We start from the raw sequence: 20229 nt of genomic DNA, 5'->3' as shown, positions 1-20229 counted from the left end.
TTAGCTAACAGTTAACAAGTGCTTATTCTCAGTTTTGAAGATATAGTTTCTTATTTAAGCGGCAATCTAATGAGGAGTTTTCTGTTTGTCCAGTCTTATACAGGAGGAAACTGAAGCTTAAGCCATTCAGCTGATAAGTGGAAGAGCTGGGTTTAAGTCTAGATATTTGACCTACTGGCCAGAGTCACCCAGATGGGGTTCTTAAGTATTTGGACAGAGGTTGAGGGGAGGGTGTCATAACAACAGAGCTTCATTGATAGCACTTTTAAAAATAACACAATTCTGAGGAAGTGCCATACCATTATTTGATGTACTTCAGGCATTAAATAGCTTTAGTTTGAGGTTTAGGTTCTGTAGAAGGAACTGGTTTCTCTATTTCAGTCTTTCTGAGCTTTGTTCATCCTATGGAGCTTTTGTGGTCGTAGAGAAAGCATAGTGTTTATTCATTTAACATGTTTACTGAGGACTGTGTGCCAAGCCCTTTTATTAGGGTTTTAGAAATGATCCGATGAGGTAGTTCATAGTTTAAAAGGGCTGAGCATTTGGATGCTAGGATCCTAGTCCCATCTGGGGCTAAAAGTTACAAATATGGGATTACAGAGAAACCAGACAGGGAGCTCTCTCAAGGCTCCTGGCTATTGGTGAAGTCAATAGTTTGGCCCACAGTATAAGAACTAGTATGCTTATGGTGTGTGGCAGTGTGGTGCCAGGGATTGCAAAACTGGCACTGCCCCAGGACATCCATAGTGTATGGTCACATGTCCAACAGAAGAAAACCAGAGAACCCTGGAATGTCCTAGCTGGAAAGGCTGAATGTTCATTGTGTCCTCACCATTGTACAAAGAGGATATGGGCCCTGAGAGTGGTAGGGACTTGACCGAGATTGTGCAGCAAGTCTGTAGCAGAGCAAAGGCCAGGCTTTCTGCTTCCAGACCAGGGATTCTTCTCAGTACTATACTATGAGCCCTGTTTTGAGCCTTTGCATAAGCCAGCTGACCTCTTTATAGGATAGGCTTTGGGAGTAGATAAACTGAGTGGTGGGCCTTGAATAGTTAGCAGTGTTAATCAAAGGGGGCACAGTGAAGACAGCAAGCTTAGCTAGTAAAAATAAAATGAATTATGTTGGTAAATCTAGGAGAATGTCAATAGGTTCATGAGACTTTATGAAGAGAGAAAACAGGGAGAAGCAGCTAGCAGAACTGCAACGTTTTGCATTCTTGTGACTACAAGTTTAGGTGAGCCAAGAACACAGTGAAATTGACCAAGTAAGGTTAAGGTTTGAGTAAAGGCTAAACTGTTTCAATGCTATTCCTGGTCACTCTGGCAACTGGATCTCTTTCTCACGCTAAAGACATTAAAATAAGATAAAACAAGCAAGTGAACTAAACAGGAATCAAAGGTGTAGTCATACATAGTCTGGATCACTGTATTTTAAGGAAAGGTCTAGTTTATTCTCCAGAAAGCAAATGGAAGACATGAGGGGAAGAACTTGAATTACATATGAAAGGGTTAAATTAATCCTGCAAACAAACTTGTTTTTCTTTCCATCAACTGGTCATAGGCAATGTAGATAATAAATCATGTAGTTGCATGCCCCTATTGTCTCACTTTTTCTACTCAGTAATACAAGTGTACTTCAAAAAGTTCACGGAAAGATTCGTGTTATCTTTCAATCCTATTTTTCCATGAATATGCTGAAGTTCCCTTGTATAGATGGCAATAGGAAAACAGCTGCTCATTGTTCTAAGGCCCTATTTAAATTGGTTTGGGGTAGAGCTTAGATCAGCGGTTCTTAGACTTTAGCTTGCGTTAGGATCACCTGGAGGGAAGGTACTGCTGCTACATAGCAGATTTTGAGAGCACCTGACTGGGAGTCCCACTCTCTACAGTAGGATTCCAAAGCAGGAGTCACAAGGTGGGGCTGGTGTCGCTGCACCTGTCCTTTATTCCAGGCCAACCACCCATACAAGTGTGTTGTTTGTCTCCCTATCTCTTCTTTGAAGCTTTATCACGGTACTATTTGTTTTGCATTCTCTGCACTGCATCTGGGAAATTCAGCATGCCTTTCGTGAGTTTGCATTTTGTGAATTAGTAACCTGGTATTATGCATGGTCACATAGCTGTGGAGCTAGGAGGCCCTGAGAGGCCGCAGAGCCGACTCTCCCTCCGTCCTGTCTTTTGGCTCAGTAGCAGTGCCTCCTTCTATGGAGGACATGCTGCTGAATGAACAGCACACTTGTCAGACTTCCTTTTGCCTCCTTTTTCCTCTCTCTGTAGGCCATCATAGGTTCACTGCACTGACACCTTCAGTCAGCGCCAGGAAGAAGTAAGAAATGAAAGGGGCAAGTGTGTAATGATTGTGCTGGGCAAGAATTTCCTTACTGTGTGGACTGTCAAATACTGCTGTGGCACTGACCCGTCCCCCCAGTACCCCCACTGCAGTGGCATGAGAGGCAGGAAGCCATGGTTCTGTGCTACTCTACTGCAGATTCTTCACTGCGGGAGAGCTGCTAAATCCATCAGACTTGGAGTACACCTCTGTGATACACTAGGGAAGGTAGCAGAGGGCCATAAAACATTGTATTTATGCCGTGCACATCTTTGCACTGCTCATCTGTGGGTTTGGTAGTAAACCAAAATTAAAGCTGATTTAGGTGAGTGGTGAGTTGTCATTTGCACCAATCTCTGAACCTGGTGCGGGCGTGACGTTCTGACCTAGCTCTGTGCTCTTCCTTTTTCTTCTCCTCCTTCCCCTTCTCCTCCTTCTTCTTTTCTCCTTTTGTTCTTACTCCTCTTCCTGCAGACCCTCCTCCCCTTCTACCCTTCCATTACTCTCTTCCGTTCTTTCATTTATTAACTCTATAACTTAAATATTCCTGTGCTATTATCTGTACAAAGTTGTGTGCAAAGAAACAGTCTTCCAACAAAAGTTATTAAAAATTAAATATGATCTTCACTTTTATTTTTCCAAGTTGTTATGGGTCAAATTCCTCAAAATTCATATGTTGAAGTCTTGACCCCTAGTATCTCAGAATGTGACCTTATTTGGAAGTAGGGTCTCTACAGAGGTGATCAAGTTAAATTGAAGTAATTAGGGTGGGTCCTAATCCAGTACAACTGTTGGCATCATAGAAGGGGAAATTTGGACATAACCACACAGGGAGAACAGCATATGAACTTAAGGCAGCCACCTCCAAGCCCAGGAGAGAGGCCCGGAGGAGCAGCTCTTTCCCTGTGAGGCCCTTGGAAGGAACCAAACCTGCCAGCACCTTGACTTTGGACTTCTAACCTCCAGAACTGTGAGACAATATGTTTCTGTTGTTTAAGCCACCCCATTTGTGGTACTTTATTATAGTAGCCCCAGCAAACTAATACACAAATGTACTAAAGGGGCAGCTAATCCATAACTCCCAGCAATGGTTCTAACAATCCCTGTTTCTGTCTTCCTGCTATGTAGCCTCCTGACCTCTAAACCCCCAAAACTTCCCCACCACTAGCCTGAATGACATATTTTTCTAACACCTTCCCTTGGGGAGCAAGAAATCCATCATTCTGATTCATTGCTCTCAAAGCAACTTTTTTTTTTTTTTTTTTTAAAGATGACCGGTAACGGGATCTTAACCCTTGACTTGGTGTTGTCAGCACCACGCTCACCCAGTGAGCTAACTGGCCATCCCTATATAGGATCCGAACCCGTGGCCTTGGTGTTATCAGCACCACACTCTCCCGAGTGAGCCATGGGCTGGCCCTCAAAGCAACTTTTTGATGATTGATTTTGCTTTCCAGATATCCTACTCTTGAGAAAAGTGGTACCCCAGTTTCGAAACAAGCATTTTGGATCATTGGAAGTGTCCATCCCCCATTGTGAATAAAAAGCTGGTCTCTGTTTATGCACAGAAGTGAGCACTATTTCTGTTTGGTTTGAAGACTTGTTCATCTCCATGTAAGCTGAGAAAAATCCAGTGTTCTGACTCAAAAGACCAAGAAGACCTTGCTTGATAACAAATACTTAGCAGGGAATTTAGTAGTGACCATTTTGCTTAGCAGAGTAGATGGGATTCATACCACCACCAATAGAGCTTGGGCCAGTGCAGGCCTACCATGGCCAGCTGGGATTTGATGGTATAGTATACACAGCAGCTTGGGGAGCCAGATTCGAGTTATCATTTATGTATATTATTCTTGCATTCCTAGAATGAACTTCACTTGGTCACTGTGCGGAGAAGATTTATCATAGCTGGCTGGATGCTGCTATTTTTAGGAAGGTCTGTTTGCAAGGTTGGCCCTTGGCTGGTGTCTGGAAAGTTGGCATGTGAACCATTCCCTAACTGATAAGGCTATTTAACAATGTAATTTATCCTGTACACCAGCTTTCCTTGTGAGTGTCTGGAATTTTGGTCATTGCCAGGCAAAAGAGGCCTGTGTGACTAGCTACCAATAAAAACCTTGGATGCTGAGTATCTAACGGGCTTCCTGGGTATAAGCATTGCACACAATGCATTTTTGCTGCTGGAGAAAGGAAGATGCTTGTTGTTTCCCTCACAGGAGGGAGAGGATATAGGAAGCCCATGAATGTATTTCTCCACTCCACCTGTCATTTTCCTCTGATGATTCTATTGTGTGTCCTTCTACTGTAATGAACCTTAGATGTGAGTACAACTGCATACTGAGTTCTGCGAGTCATTCTAGAAAATCATTGAATAGATGGTGGTCTTGGGGACCCCCAAAAGAGTCATGATGTATTATTTTTCAATGGCCATTGGATTGTGTTTGCTAATATTTGATGTTTTCTTTATCAGCTCTCATTTATTAAGCTTTTACTTCTTGCACACTGCTCTAGACATCTTGACATATAGCAACTTCTATAATCTTTTGAGGTACTCATGACAAGCTCATTTACAGGTGAGAAAACTGATGCCCACAGAGGTGGAGTGCCTCACTCAAGTCACATAGCTACTGGCTGAATAGCAGAGCTGGGAACCAGGACTGTGTGCCTCCGAGGTAGGTTGACCAACCGTCCTGGTTTGCCCTGAACTGAGGGGTTTTCCTCAGACTGAGGGGTTTCCTGGGATAGTACTGAGCAAACTGGAACAGTTCGTCCCTACTTAGGTCTAAGCTTTATACATACATACATACATATACACATACACACACTTTATATACACTTTATCCAACTGGATGTTTTATTTTTCTAAAGGAGAGCTTGTCCCATTAGGATCTGGTATATTTAGATACAGATTGGAAGTGCCAACACCTGGTCTCTCAAGGAGAACAATTTCCGAATTCCTTTTGTTTGTACCAAACTCTGCACCTCCCAGCCAGTTTGCTTTGCTCTTTGCTCTTCCCTCTTCTCCAACAACCCTCCCCACTGCCCAACTCTGCCCACCACATTTTTCAGCATTACTGGTTTTAATTTCCTTTACTATCCCCTTTGCAAAACTTCTTTTCTGATTTAATTACTGTTTCTCTTAATTGAATTTCATTCTCTTGATTGTCGTTAAACTCCTAAAGTTAAAGAATTTAATGGCTGGGCCCTGTGCTTAGAGATTAATTGTCGTTATTTTGCCTTCAAACACAGGTACTTTCTTACTTCTCTTCAATTATCTTTGGGAGAGAGAAAAGTGAACATCCTTCTTTGCAGGGCCTTTCTGAGAACAAACACTGCTGGGGGCTGCCTTTTGAGTGAGAGAAAGCCAAGCTGCTTAAATTTTTCTTCCACCTCTTACTGACTCTAATCGCAGCATCTGAGAATAGCCAAAGAACCCTAGGCTCCTCAGGCAGGCTCGGGCCATGAGTGGGTCGGGGTGTTCTACAGACAGCAGCCCGGGCTTGAGAAATGGTAGTTTTCTGCTGGGGATGGGGGGTGGACAGTGGGAAGGGAGGGAGGTTTGGGACGGTGAGGAGGGGGAATGGGCTGCTCTGGCCTCAAGTGTCCTGCCCAGCCAAGGTCCCCCAGAGGAACTAAGACTGTGGCTTAAAGGAACAGACACACTTTTGACTTGAATTTCCCTTCCCGGGAATCTTCCTCTTAGGGAACCAAAATATCCTACCCTCTGAGCATTTTTCTCATGTCCTCAGCACAGCAGCCCTCTGACCTTTAAGAGACCTCTCCCCACCGCCTCAAACTTTATTTCCCCCAGCTCTATCACCCTGAATCTCCTTAGTCTTCATGTACAGACCCTTGAGAAACGGATGCCAGAGGAGGAGGGAAGAATTCCAGGCTGGGGCTCTGATCGGCTCCCTTTATGATCCAGACTCTGTAACCCTGCCCCTTTGAGGGTGAAGCTCCCTTGAGGGGTAGAAAGCACAGGCCCTGGGGACCTCAGACCCTGCCTGGTTCATAATGAGCCCTGTGATCTCATGGTCAGCTGCCCCTGAGCCTTAGTTCCCTCATGTGGATAACCAGATATAGTACTGTATAGAAGGAATATAGGGCTGATTTTTATTCTACATGAGGGTTAAATGAGAGAATTGAAGTATTCAGCACAGTTCCTGGCACATGGTAAGTCTTAAATAACAAGTTTTATTGGCACCAAGTAGCATTTGGTCCTGTATAAGTCATTGAATCTCCAACTTATAGGACTGAGAAGGAAATTGAAATCCTTCAGGCTACCCTTCCCTCCCCACTTCCAGTATGATGAAGCAAATCTATTTGGCCTTTGACCCTGCTTGGCTACCGCCTGTGATGGGGAGCTCACTGCTCCTGGGGAATCCCTGCCTTCTTTGGGCCACCCTATAAATGTCAAACAGGAGCTCTTTTTATAGGTAGGATGTATTTAGACTGCTTTCCATTTGCAGGGAACAGGAAGCCTTTCCCTATTCAACTATAATAATGTGGGCTGCCAGGAGCAGAACAGATAATTGTTTGGAGGAGAATTCAGCACATAACACAATGACATACAGGTGAGGGATCCAGGCTCCAGACTGTCTCCTCTTACCCAGAGCTTGGAAGTGCAGCAGAGCTGAAGACGAGGTAGTGGGACGAAGAGGAACCCAGCTAACCCAGGCACATTTTATAGACAAGGCCCCAAACATCCCACAGGAACCTTTGAAATCACCCTTTTCCTGGGTTCATGAGGACTCATAAATGCTACCATCCCTCCCTGGTTATTCGTGCTTGTTAAATGCCAGAATAAAGAGATTAGCGTTCACAAGAGGCTCCATCCCCATTACTTTGTGGCTATTTGGTTGCGTTTATGATGAGAAGGCCCTGGGGTGTTTAATAAACTACCTGATTTGTCTAATAAAATCCTCCCATGGCCCTGCTGATGTTACTAGCTTCGTGTCACATGCTCTTGTGCTACTGGGACACTATCAGAATGTATTTTAAATTCCCATTGTGTCTATTTAATTTTTATTTGGGAGAAATGATTTTCCAGGTTTAAAGCAGATTTTCTAATGTAAATGTACTTAGGTACCTAGGTATGAAGAGTTAGAAATGTGCTGTCCTATTTATCAAAACAAGAATGGAATGATTTAAGGATAATAGGAATAAACAATTTTGCATTCTTGGCTGATCTAATTGTAGATCCATACTGTTCTCCTAAGAATTGCAATTTGTGAAATAATGGATTCTCATAGTCATGTAGCATATATTTATATAAAGCTGAATTCTCACTTAGCACTTGATCTTACTTTTATCTTACTTTAATGACATATTTTATGTATGTTACTAAAAGGTTAGAGCAGGATTAGAGCTTAATTTGGCCAGTTACTTCCAGATACTGATGAAAAAATTGAGACTCAGAGTTGTTAAGGGTTTTGCCCAAGATCACAAAGGTAGTAAATGCAGGACTGGGTTTCAAACCCAGATTTTTAAACTTCAAATGTGGCATTCTTCCTAATATAATAAGAAGCCCATAACATACCTGTGTGTGTCTAGCTTTCATATACATACCTACACGAGAGGGAGGCAACATGTACACACAAACATGCTTATGATAAGGGAATCCATGATAACATTTGTCATCACTGGCCGCTGGGATTCACATGGCTCATCTGGTTGCTGAAGTGACTGTTCTCTTTCCTTCCTCACTGCTCCTCTTGAACCCCAGGTGCAGCTGTGGCATAATAAAAAACAGACCAACCTTATTATTGGAACAGCCGACTTTCAAGCCAGCTGTCATATCACCTCTCTGGCCCTCGGTTTTCTCATTTGAAAAATGGGGTTACTTTTTGTAATCCTGATGCTAACTGCATTATCTGTCCTATGGGATGCAAATGGAACTGGCTCAAAACCCACCCCAGTATACTGAGACAAGCTTCTCTAGCAGACCCTTAGGGCATAAAAAGGAAGGGGATATCCATTAATGTTTTCTTGTCTCCTCCAGCTCGAGGTCCTGTTTATTTTGAATAAATGTGGTGGATGGATAAATTTGTTGTCCCAGTCACACCACATTGATGAGGAATGGCAACTGCTTTTCCCTGATCTTCCCTCTTGTACACAAAAGGCATCTACATATGTATAGCTGACTTTATAGAAGACTTGAGGAAACAGGTTTGCATCACGGTGTTGCATGTTTCCTTTTCTTTTTAGAGCACTCTTCTGCAGAGTTCATCCCAGAAATTCTCTGTCCTTTACTTCAAAATGCAGAAAACTTAGCTCATCAATCCTCTGTCATTTAGGAACTATGCATTGATGCAACAGAGACCTGTAAAGCAATGCCCTAAACAAGGTTTATATTTTTTCTCCCACGTAAAAATACATCTAGAGGTCGGCATTTTTCTTAATTCATTTTCTGATACCATAACAGAATACCACAGACTTAGTAATTTATAAAGAACAGAAATTTGTTTCTCACAGTTCTGGAGGCTGTGAAGTCCAAGATAAAGGCACCAGCAGGTTTAGGTTTAGTTGTCTGGCAAGGCTGACAAAAAAAAAAAAAAAAAGGCAGAATGCTGTGTCCTCAATGGCAGAAGAGATGAAGAGCAAGCTAGCTGAATGCTATGTGAATCCTCTTTTAAAAGCACTTTAATTCTATATAGAGGGAGAAGCCCTCATGACCTAATTCTTCTTAAATGCCCTTACCTCCTAATACTATCACATTGGCAACACCTGAATATTGGAGGGGACACAATTAAACTGTAGCAGCATTCTTGGACTGTCGTGATAGTCCTACAGTCTCATCAATGTCCTAATCTCCTCCTGTCTTTCTGTTTTTACTGTCCTTAGTGCAAGCCTGCTGTCCTCAATCAAGGTTACCTCATGACTGCAAAATGGCTGCTGCAGCACCAGTCATTAAATCCATAGTTCAGGCAGAGGAGGAAGGAAGGCTGACAAGTGTCCTGCCAGCCGAGTCAGTCCCCCTTTTATGGAGCATTTCCAGAAGACCTATACAATAATTTCTTCCTTCATTCCGTTGGCCAGAAGTCAGTCATATGACTACTCTTATCTGGAAGGGAGGCTAATAAATCTAATTTTTCCACTCCCAACAAAGTCAGAACCCTGAGTAAGTAGAAAGAAGAATAAATTTTGGATAGGCAACCAGCAGTGTCTGCCACAGCCCCCAGCTCAGCTCTGGACCTATCTTTGTATAGCCAAAGGCTCATTTTTCTATTAAAACAAAGAGGCCATCATACTGGGGAGGGAGCTTGAGGAGAAGAAATGGCTGAATCTTTCATCGCTGCTTTCACTAACAGTCTCTGAAAGCAGAAGGGGCAGCAAAGAGATCTATTTTCCCACTGATAGGAAATTTACCACCCTCCTCAGAAGGCAGAAGCGGTTACAGTTGCCTTTTATTTTCCTGTTACTACGTTGTTGTGGGAATCAAAAGACAGATATGAGAAAGCATGTTATAAACTATAAAATGCTATTCGATGGCAGAAATGTCATTTATCATGAGTGTTGTCATGTCTCCTAAAGCTGCCTGCTCAGTTGAGAGAAAGTAATTTCTGAGAAAGAGCAAGAGTGAGAACCAAAGAGAAAAAGAGAGAGAAGGAGGAGAGGGAGACAGACAGACAGAAAAGAAATAGAATGAGAAGAAAAGGGGGGGGTGGAGAGAAGGAAGGTGTAGGGAGGAAGGGAGCAAGAGAAAGAAAAGAGGGGAGAAAGGAGAGTAGAGGCCCTTTTTCAATCAAAGACAGTGTAGAAATATATGGACATAATTGAATCCCGTGACTGACCACAAGCATACATACACCTCTCTGGTAGACAGCATCAGGTATCTCTGATCATTAAAAATATCTTCCTCATTTTTAAAGCAATAAATGTATAACTGACATACTATAAACTGCGCATATTTAAAGTGTGCATAATTTGAGACATTTTAACATAACTGTACACCGTGAAACCATCAGTTTAATCAATAAATATAATGAACATATCTGTCACCCCCAGCAGCTTCCTCATGCCCCTTTATAACGCTTCCCTCCTGCCCCTTGCTGGCCCTGCCCTCCCCCCGAGGCAACCACTCTAGATTAGTTTGCATTTTCTAGAATTTTATACAAATGGAATATCAAATTCCATATATAATGTATGTACTCTTTTTTTTTCTTGGCCTGGCTTCTTTCATTCAGCAGAGTCATTTGAAGAGAAAATGACAGAGCAGTATAATTAATGATATAACATAGATCTGGCAGAATTAGAACAGTTGCCATTCAGGCATGTTTGCTTTAGCTTTCCTCCTCTTTTTCTTTAGTAAAAAGAAGTTTAAAAATATTTGTGCACTTTAGTGAATAATTATAAAGCGAACCCCAGTGTAACTACCACCCAGGTCAGGAAATAGAGCCTTGCAGGCACCCCATCACCTCCTCATGTCCACTCCGTGGTAATTGCCCCTTCTGTCCTCTCCACAGGGCATCACCATCCTCACCTTAGTGAGAATCATATTCTTGCTTTTCTTTTTGGTTTTACGACTTATGTATGCATCTGAGTCTGATAGAATTGAGTTACCAGTTTGTGAATTATATGAATGAACTCTTCTTTGTGACTTGCATTTCTAACAGTAAGCCCTAGTTTATCTCAGTCCCTGTAAGTATAAAGTGTGGTTAGTGGATGGAGGTACCACGGGGCCTCTACTTATCACTCCTGAATCCTGACACCTGCAAGGCAACTCTTTGGTTCAAGGTTTCGATATTAAATCTTTAATATCGAAACCTAGATGTGATGTGGTATATTAGATTGGAACCTGGAACGGAATAAGGGCATTAATGGAAAATCTGGCAAAACATGAATGAAGTCTGTAGTTTTGTTCATAGTAGCATACCAATATTGATTTTGACAAATGCACTACCGTTATGTAAGACGTTAACATCAGGGGAAACTGAGTGAGGGGTATACAAGAAATCTCTGTGCTATGTTTGTAACTTTTCTGCAAATCTAAAATTATTCCAAAATAAAACATTCTAAAAATATTCTTCTAAAATAAGTGAGTTGTACGCTCATGATATGTATACTTATCCGTAGGTTACTTCACTTAAGCAAAACATTTTTAAAAATGTAAAACATGCACACACGCAAACCAAAACCCCTTTAAGTAAGAACACCACTGAGAGGACAAAGCCTTCCCTAGCTGCAACCCACCAGCCTTTGAGGGCGCGAAAGGGGAGTGTGGGAAGAGTGAACACTCAAGTGGAGCTGGTCCATTTTCATTTGACATTGTCCCACAGTTCACTGATGCTCTTCTTACTTTTAAAAGTTTTTTTTTCCTCTCTCTCTCTTTCATTTTGGATAGATTCTATTGCTATGCCTTCAACTTCACTAAGCTTTTTTTTCTGCACCGTCTAATCTATTGTTAATCCAATTACTGTATTTTTCATCTTGGATTTTGAAGTTTCCATTTCTAGAAGTATGATTTTGGTCTTTTGCATATGTTCCATGTTTCTACATAACTTTTCCAACATTTGGAGTACAATTAAAATAACTAACATTCTTCTCTGCTGATTCTAACATTGGTGTTAGTTTTGAGTTGGTTTTGATTGAATGATTTGTCCCATTATGGGTCACATTTTCCTGCCTTTTTGGCCTGGTAATCTTTGATTGTATATTGGATATTGAGAATTTTACCTTGTTGGGTGTTAGATATTTTGTATTTTCATAAATTTTGAGTTTTGTTCTGGGATGCAGTTAAGTACGTAGAAACAGTGATTCCTTCAGGTCTCACTTTCATGATTTGCTAGACATGTCTAGAGCAGTGCAGTCTAGGGCTAGTTGTTCCTCACAGCTGAGGCAAGACATTCCTAAGTACTTTACCCTGTGCCCTTTGAGTTATAGTTTTTCCAGTCTGGCTGGTGCTCCAGGCACTGTTCCCAGCCCTGTGTGAGCACTAGGCTCTGTTCCTTCTTACCCTTTCAGGTGGTTCTTTCCTCCACCACAGGTAGTTTCCTCACATGCATGCATTGCTGATGAGTGCACAGGGGGATCCTATGCAGACTCCTGAGTCTCTCTGTCTGGAACTCTCCTCTCTGGTGCTCTGTACCATAAACTCTGGCAACCTTGGTTCCCTTGGACTCTCAGATCCATCTCTCTCTTCAACTCAGGGAGTCTGCCATGCTGTGCCTCAGTTCCCTTCATGTGCCATAGCCTGAAAACTCTCATAAGGCAGTGAGTTGGGGCAACTGCAGGGTCCACTTTGTCTGTTTCCTGTCTCTCAGGGATTGCTGTCTGCTGATGGGTGATGTCCAGTGTCTTGAAAACCATTGTTTTATGTATTTTTGTTGTTGTTTCATTCTTTCTTTTCTGGTCATTTCAGAATAGAAGGTAGATCAGTTCCTATTGCTCCATCTTGGTTGGAAGCAGAAGTCCCACATTCTTTTTTTTTTGTTTCCCATATTTAAATGAGATGTGCCTTCTTGGTTTGTTTATGGAGGTTTCTATGGTGAGGACAAAGATGAACAGTATAGCTTACCCAGTTCCAAAGCTCAAGGGCTCCCTCCTCTATTGTTACCATGAAAAACTCAGAATATGGCCTCCGGGTAGCCTCTTCTCTGTCTCTCAGAGCTAAGCTTTCTGCCTCCATTCTGTTTCCTAGACCTCTTACAGGCTTTACCTTCCCCAGAGGACAGGGAGCAAGTCTTTTAGCACAGAGAAAGCAATAGATCATGTTTAAGGGGAAGCCCATTCATGGAATAGCAGGGCAGATGCAGAGGCTGGGTGGAGGCAGAGGCCACTGCCAGGCAGGTGAGGATGCACAGCTGGGGTAGGACACAGGGCCATGAATATGAAGAGTCTGTGCCGTGGATCGAATGTCCCCGCAGAACTCACTGATGCTAGATCCCCACTGTAACTGTTGAGAGTGGGAAATCCTATTATGGTAATTGACAGGTGGGGCCTTGAAGAGGATTGTGAATGGATTGATCCGTTCATGGAGTAATGGGCATGGTTCTGATGGCTTTAAAAGGAGGCAAGTGAGAAGCTTAGTTCTCTCTTGCTCAGCCATCTGCCGTGTCACCCTGAATTTCTGTGAAGAGTCACCACCAACAAGAAGACCCCTACCAGATTTGTTCCCTGGATTGTGGACTTCCCAGCCTTCAAAACTGTAAGGAATAAATTTTATTTCTTTATAAATTACCTAGTTTCAGGTATTCTTTTGTAAGCAACAGAAACTGACTAATACAGTCTGTGAGCTTTATTTAAGGAAAAGTTCACTCATTCACATACACAATGTCCAGTGCAAGGGCAGGTACAGAATGTAAGTTTGCCAAAATAAAGAAGACAGCTGTGTACAGGAAAAGGCCCACACATATATGTAAGATATTGAACATTTGAGAAGTGCTTGGTGTCTGCAACACATATGTAGCAGAGATGGCTGGCTGCTCACTGAAGAGAAGTGTTTCCTTCCACAGGGTCCCCAGAACTGTCACTGGGGAGAGGCTGCCTACTCAGAGACTATGTTCCCAGTTCCCTTTATAGACAGGCATGTGACTTACAGCCAGGCTATGGAATGTGAGTGCCAGTCTTGCACACCTCCCTCTTGGCCACGTCCATATTCTACTCCCCTTCCAGTGGCTTGATTGGAGATAACCCCCAGGGCAATTCTTTAAGTCAACTGGTGATGGTGGCAGAGCCTGCATTATCTTGGGGCCAGCTTTGCCTAACTAGGGCATGAACAATTTTGCTATCATCATGCTGAAACTACATCAAGTTAAGAGCATTCTCAGTAATTCTGTGACTTAATCATTTGGCAAATTGATATTTCTGGCAAATTGACTTTGATAATCTAATTTTCAGCCAATCCTTCTTTAAGGACATACATATTTTTTTTTTTTTACCTGGCTTGCTTCCTTTGGGAAGACCAAGTGGTGCTTCGTGTAGAATAGCACACCAATTTGAGCTAAGAGGCAGCTGATTTTACTCATTTATTTATTTGGTAGATTTTTTTACCCCGAGGTTAGGTGGAGAAAGACTTGCCTTTGTTTTCCTCCTTCCATCCACAGATGGCACAGTCCCATGCAAAACTCCCCTTCTTCATAAAAGGAAGAAAACCTGGGTCCTGAGAGGCAAGCAGAAGTATTAATGTATGAGTCAGGGTTCTCCAGAGAGACAAAACCCATAGGAGATATATATATAGATGTATGAAAGGGGCTTTATTAGGGGAATTGGCTCACGCAATTATGGAGGCTGAGAAGTCTGCAAGCTAAACACCCTGGGATGCCAATAGCCTGAGGACTTAGACCCGGGGAAGCTGATGGTGTAACTCTCAGTCTGAGGCTGGAGGCCTGAGAACCCCGGGGGCACTGGTGTGAGTCCTGGAGTCCAAAGGCTGGAGAGCCAGGAGTTCTCTTATTCAGGCACAGTGTATCCCAGCTCCAGCAGATAGAGTGACACATTTGCCTTTTCTCTGTTTTTGTCCTCTCTGGGCCCCCAGCTGATTGAATGGGCCCTGCCCACATTGAGGGCAGGTCTTTCCCACCTAGTCCACCCAGGCTCACATGCTAATCTTCTCTGGAAACATCCTCACGGACACACCCCAAAATAGTTCTTACCAGTTTTCTAAGTATTCCTTAATCCAGTCAAGTTGACATCTAAAATTAACCATCACAGTTAAGAAACCAAGGGAGCCGGAGAGAGGGAGAGAAGGGAGACCACAGAGGAGATATTCACTTAAAGTTAGCAAAGCTAGACTAAGTGCAGACCAGTAAGACTCAAGTGAGAAGTAAACATTTTTCTCATCCTCTGGATCATGTGTGTGCATGCTTGCTTGTCTAATTATTAAAATGTGTCTGGTAATTTGTGTACCCTCCTGCCCCCCCCCTTTTTTAAGGCAAGTCAAGTGAAGCAATGGGAGTGTTGAAGTGGCAAAGAAATCTGTAACTGGTTATGATCAATTAGTTGTAAACAGCACTGCACTTGGACCAGCCCCTCCTGCCCTTCTTAATGTGAGGGTCATATCAATGGAGTTATAGGTCTAACTCCTTCATTTTATAGATGGGCACACTGAGACCCATGTAGAGACATGGGGCTGCCCAAGGTCACCTGTTCAGCAGTCACAGAACTGGGATTCCCCATATTTACTTGATTCAAAGATGTCACCGAGGCCCCTCCTGCTCTTCATGCCTGGATGCACATTTGAGCAGCTGACTTGCCTCCCTGCAGTTGGTGAAAACCACAGGGGGGGAAGCCTGCAGGGAAGCAAGTCCCCCATTGTCTTTGAGGCCCACCCAAACATGCACAGTGCAGGGAGAATAACTGGACAGAGAGGAGCTTCATGCCCAAGGCCCCACCAACGCGTCTGCTTCTGGTTTCATTCTTTCTCTTTTTCTCTCAGCAGAATCAAAGTTTCCAGGGGAATCCCTCTTGCCTTCAGTGGATGGCCCCATGAGGCAAGTGGCTTGAGTCACTCTCACCACAGCACTGGGTTGGTGACCACAAGGCTGGGGACCTGGGGCTGTCTGGAAGGTAGTTTCCCTTTTCCTGTCTGTCTAGAGGTGGTGTGACCCATCTCCTTGGTCCCACCCACCCTCCCCATTTTCCTCCCAGCTTGACTGTTCAAAGCCACAGCTGTGACCATGTCATTCCCCCAGAGCCTACAGAGTGGTGTCCAAACTCCCTAGCAGAGCACTCAGGGAACTTCTCCAGCCTTTTGTGGCCACCCTTGCCTCCGTGTGCCTTACACAATGGGATGCCTTCGTACCTCTGTGCTTTTGCACAAGCTGTTTCTTCTGTCTAGATTTTTCTCCCCTACCTGAACTGCTTGGAACACTCCCTCCTCATTCTTTTTTTTTTTAAAAAAATTATTTTTTGGGGGGGCTGGTTAGTTAGCTCAGTTGGTTAGAACACAGTGTTATAATACCTAGGTCAAGGTTTTGGGTTTGGCCAGCTGCCTAAATGAAACAAAACATAATAAAAATTATTTGTTTAAAAAAATTGTGGTAAGATATACATAACATAATATTTAACATTTTAATTAATTTTTAGTTTGCAGTTCAGTGGCATTAAGTTCATGTTGTTTTGCAGCCATCACCATCATCCATCCACAGAATTTTTCTTATATTTCAAAACTAAAATTCTGAACCCGCTAAACAATAACCCCCATATCCCCATCTCTTCAGCCCCTGGCAATTACCATTTTACTTTCTGCCTCTATAAATTTGACTACCTCAAGCATCTAATAGAGTGGAATCACACAGTATTTGTCTCTTTGTGACTGACTAATTTCAATTAGGATAATGTCTTCATGGTTCATCCATGTTGTAGCATGTGTCACAATTTCCTTTTTTAAAGGCTGAATAATACTCCATTGTATGTATATACCACATTTTGTTTATCCATTCGTCCATTGATAGACATTTGGGTTGATTTCACCTTTTGGCTATTGTGACTCAACTTGTCACCTGACATACGGTCTACCTAGGAGAATGTGCCATATGCACTTGAGAAGAAAGTGTATGCTGTTGTTGAGTAGAGTGTTCTGTGCATGTCTGTTAGATCTAGTTGTTTTATTGTGTTGTTCAAGTCTTCTGTCTCCTGCCTAATCTTATGTCTGGTTGTTCTATCCATTATTAAGAGTGGGGTATTGAAGTCTCCAACTGTTATTGTGGAACTGTCTATTTCTCCCTTAAATTTAGTCAGTTTTTGCTTCATATATTTTGATGATTTGTTATTAGGTACATGAATGTTCTTCCTCATTCTTAAAGACTATTCAAATGTCATTTCTCCTAGTGCCCTTCGCCTCACTCCAGCCCAGGCACAGTATCTTCTGGGCTTTCACTGTAACTTGTACACACCTCTGTGTACCACATTCTGCTTTAGTGAAGAATTTACTGGCTGTCTTCCCAGTTTGTCTCAGAAGACACAGAATTTTGTCGTACTTATTCTCACATCTTTAGAATCTGGGACAGTTTCTGGCTCATAGTAAGTGCCCAGTGAATATTGGTCGAATGGACATTTGTTATGGGATACAAATGTTGTGTCACCCCTGTTCTTTCTGGGATAAAAATAACTATAGTGAGAAATCCTCAACACATTCTTGCTTTTTATAAAAGTTCCTTATGGCCTCCAAGGTACTTGCTCTCCTTCCTCCTCTGATCTTTGCCACAACGCTATGAAGAGGTAGGGCAGGATTTACAGCTCCATTTTACAGATAAGAAAACCGAGATTCAGAGAGAGGCTGAGTGTCTTGCTAAAGACCAAGATGGTAACAGGCAGAGCTGGGACTCTGGCCAAGGTTAATCTGGCTCCTGAGCAAGGCTCTTTTTTTCTGTCCTCACTGTCATTGTAAGCTCTGTTCTCTGTGGCTGCCCTGGATGACACCACAACCTCTGTCTAGAGGGTAAGGCTGAGACTAGGACATGTGAATTCTCCTCTTTTTTTTTTTTTTTAAGAGAATTTCAGGTTTGCCTTTGGATGTGCCATAAGAAGTTTCAAGTGGGTCTGTGAGATGCATGTCACTACATCCATTTTAGAGATGATGGATATTGAGTCACTTGTTCAATATGGTGCACACAGGAGCTGGGGCTCCAGTGTGTGCCTCTTGACTCTAACTATGTCATGCTTGCCATTTGGTCTGAAGCATCCTGGCTGTCTTGAAATACTTCTGCCCATCAAGGAGTTTTTCCTTATTTTGAATTAAAATCTGCCCCTTATGACCACTCCTCCCCCTCCTACCTCTGTCCTCTGGAGCCCCACAGAATGAATCTGCTCTCCGCTCCTGACAACCTCCCAGGGCTGTTGGTGACATTGGCTGCATTCCCCTGAGTTTCTTCTTCCTCACCTGAATGACCCCAGCACCTTCAACCTTCTCAACTGCCTTTCCAGAGGCATGGAGTCCAGACCTCTCCATATGGGGCCACCTCCCTCAGGCATGCTCCCATCTGTCCATCAGCTGGAGCTGAGTGGCAGGGAGGGCATGCATCCACAAAGGCATTGCACGCTGGTAGGAGGAAGACTGGGGAGGGCTCTAATGCAGCTTCCTCAAATGGATGGTGTAAAGAAAGTAGAAAAAGTTTAGTCAGGCGCTCTCACCTCATATCTGTTACAAATGGGCAAGATTCAGCACATTCACTAGAAACAAGTTATAAAAGTAGTATAACTGCGCATGTGTACCCATTTACTGATTCAGCATGATTGTTGTAATTATGTCATGCTTGGCTTGTGGCTGCTATTGTGTACTAAGAGTATAAAGGTAACTGCTCTGAACTTCTGGTCAGTGGAGCATGGAGAGAACGGCAGAACACGGAGGGTTGACAGAGCTCATGTCTGAGGATAAAGCATGTCTGTGAAGTTCACTTCTGAAGAATAAAGTATGTCTATCTTGTATAAAGCTGAGAGAATCTTCTTTCAGTTACCGGACTCATGGCCTGCACAGGAAGGGGTAGAAGGATCTGAGAGTCAGCACTACAGACGGGCAGCTGGTTTGGGGGCAGAGAGGAGGAGGAGGAGACAAAGCCCTAATGTCTGAGATGGGACAAAAAGAGGGGCTGAGTTACTGTGGGCCTGCTTCTTCCTAGCACGTGCTCACCAGGAGGCAGCGGTTCAGACCAGCCTCCTGGCTCTGCACTGATCGCAGAGTGAGCCATGTGGGGAGTTGGGGAGTTGGGGTGTTGGACATTTCCAGGCTGTTCTACTTCAGTGGTGGGAGAGGGGTTTCAGATGGTGTTTTGCAGGGAGTGCATATTCTGGTACTTGAGACCTTGGTTACTGGAATTCTGCTTACAGCTCCCTTGCCTCCTGTTTCAGGTGTCCTCTAGAGAAGGCTGGCATTGCCGGTGGATGGTTGGCTTTGACAGAGCAGGGGGAAAACGAGTACAAGGAATGGCTAGCGAGGGTCCCATAAGGGCCTTCTTGTGTATTTTCATGTAAAATAATAATGATTTCACTGATACGAGGGGTCTTCAAAAAGTTCATGGAAAGATTCGTATTACCTTTTTTTTCCTACCTTGTATCTATCAACTTTGTATTATCTTTTATTGTACTTTTCTATGATCATTTTGAAGTACCCTCGTAGAACTGTTAAAAGTATTAAAGAAGGTAACGCCTAAGTGCTTTGTGCAGTGCCTGCTTCTGTAAAGGGCACTGCTCTTATTATTCACCCTGCAAGGGCACCTGGTGGCTCCTAGAGCTGTTCTCCTCGGGACGCTGTGGGGGTCGGAGCGAGGTTTGTCACTCCATGCTCTGAAACCTTTTGTGGGAGGAGAACAGCACTGGACAGCAGGGCTGGATTCCAGTCCTGGCTCTAAGTTGCTATGTGACCTAGGGCAAGCTCCTTCCCCTCTCTGGGCCTTTGATTTCCCTTCTGAACCATCAAGAATAAGGGATAGAAGATCTTTGAGGTCCTTTGGCCCACAGAAGCTGGGGATCTGGGACACATCCTTGCCTTTTTCTGGGGAAGGGCATCTCCTGTGTGCTGGTCTGGTCTGCTGGTTTTCTAGACAGGCCTCACCAGCCAGGCATGTGTTGGAGACAGGTCTGGAACTGGGGGTTCTGAGGCTAAGACTGTCTGTTCCCTCTTACACGAGGGCAGGAGCTGGGACCACTGCCACCCTGCTGTGTGCCCTGAAGACACCCTCAGGAAGGGGATGCTGCCTGGATTATTCTCAGATTCTCTCCCTGCCTGCCCCGGGCAGCCTGACCCACGTCCTCAAGTCACGGGTAGAGTTCAGCATGTCCTTCTGTGACATGTGGTGAGAGGGCAGTTAAACCCCAGCTCTCCTGGAGGGCGGGTGATACTCACAGACCAGCCAGGCCTAACAGCCTTGTCTGCCAGCCCTGAGCCAGCTGCTCCCTGAACCACCACTACTCAGAAGTCACGCCGCAGAGGATGGCATCAGGTGGGGGAAAAGGGTCCTATTACC

Source organism: Cynocephalus volans, chromosome 17 (assembly GCF_027409185.1).
Source record: "Cynocephalus volans isolate mCynVol1 chromosome 17, mCynVol1.pri, whole genome shotgun sequence".
Lineage (NCBI taxonomy): Eukaryota > Metazoa > Chordata > Mammalia > Dermoptera > Cynocephalidae > Cynocephalus > Cynocephalus volans.
Note: the sequence above shows the minus strand (reverse complement) of the source record.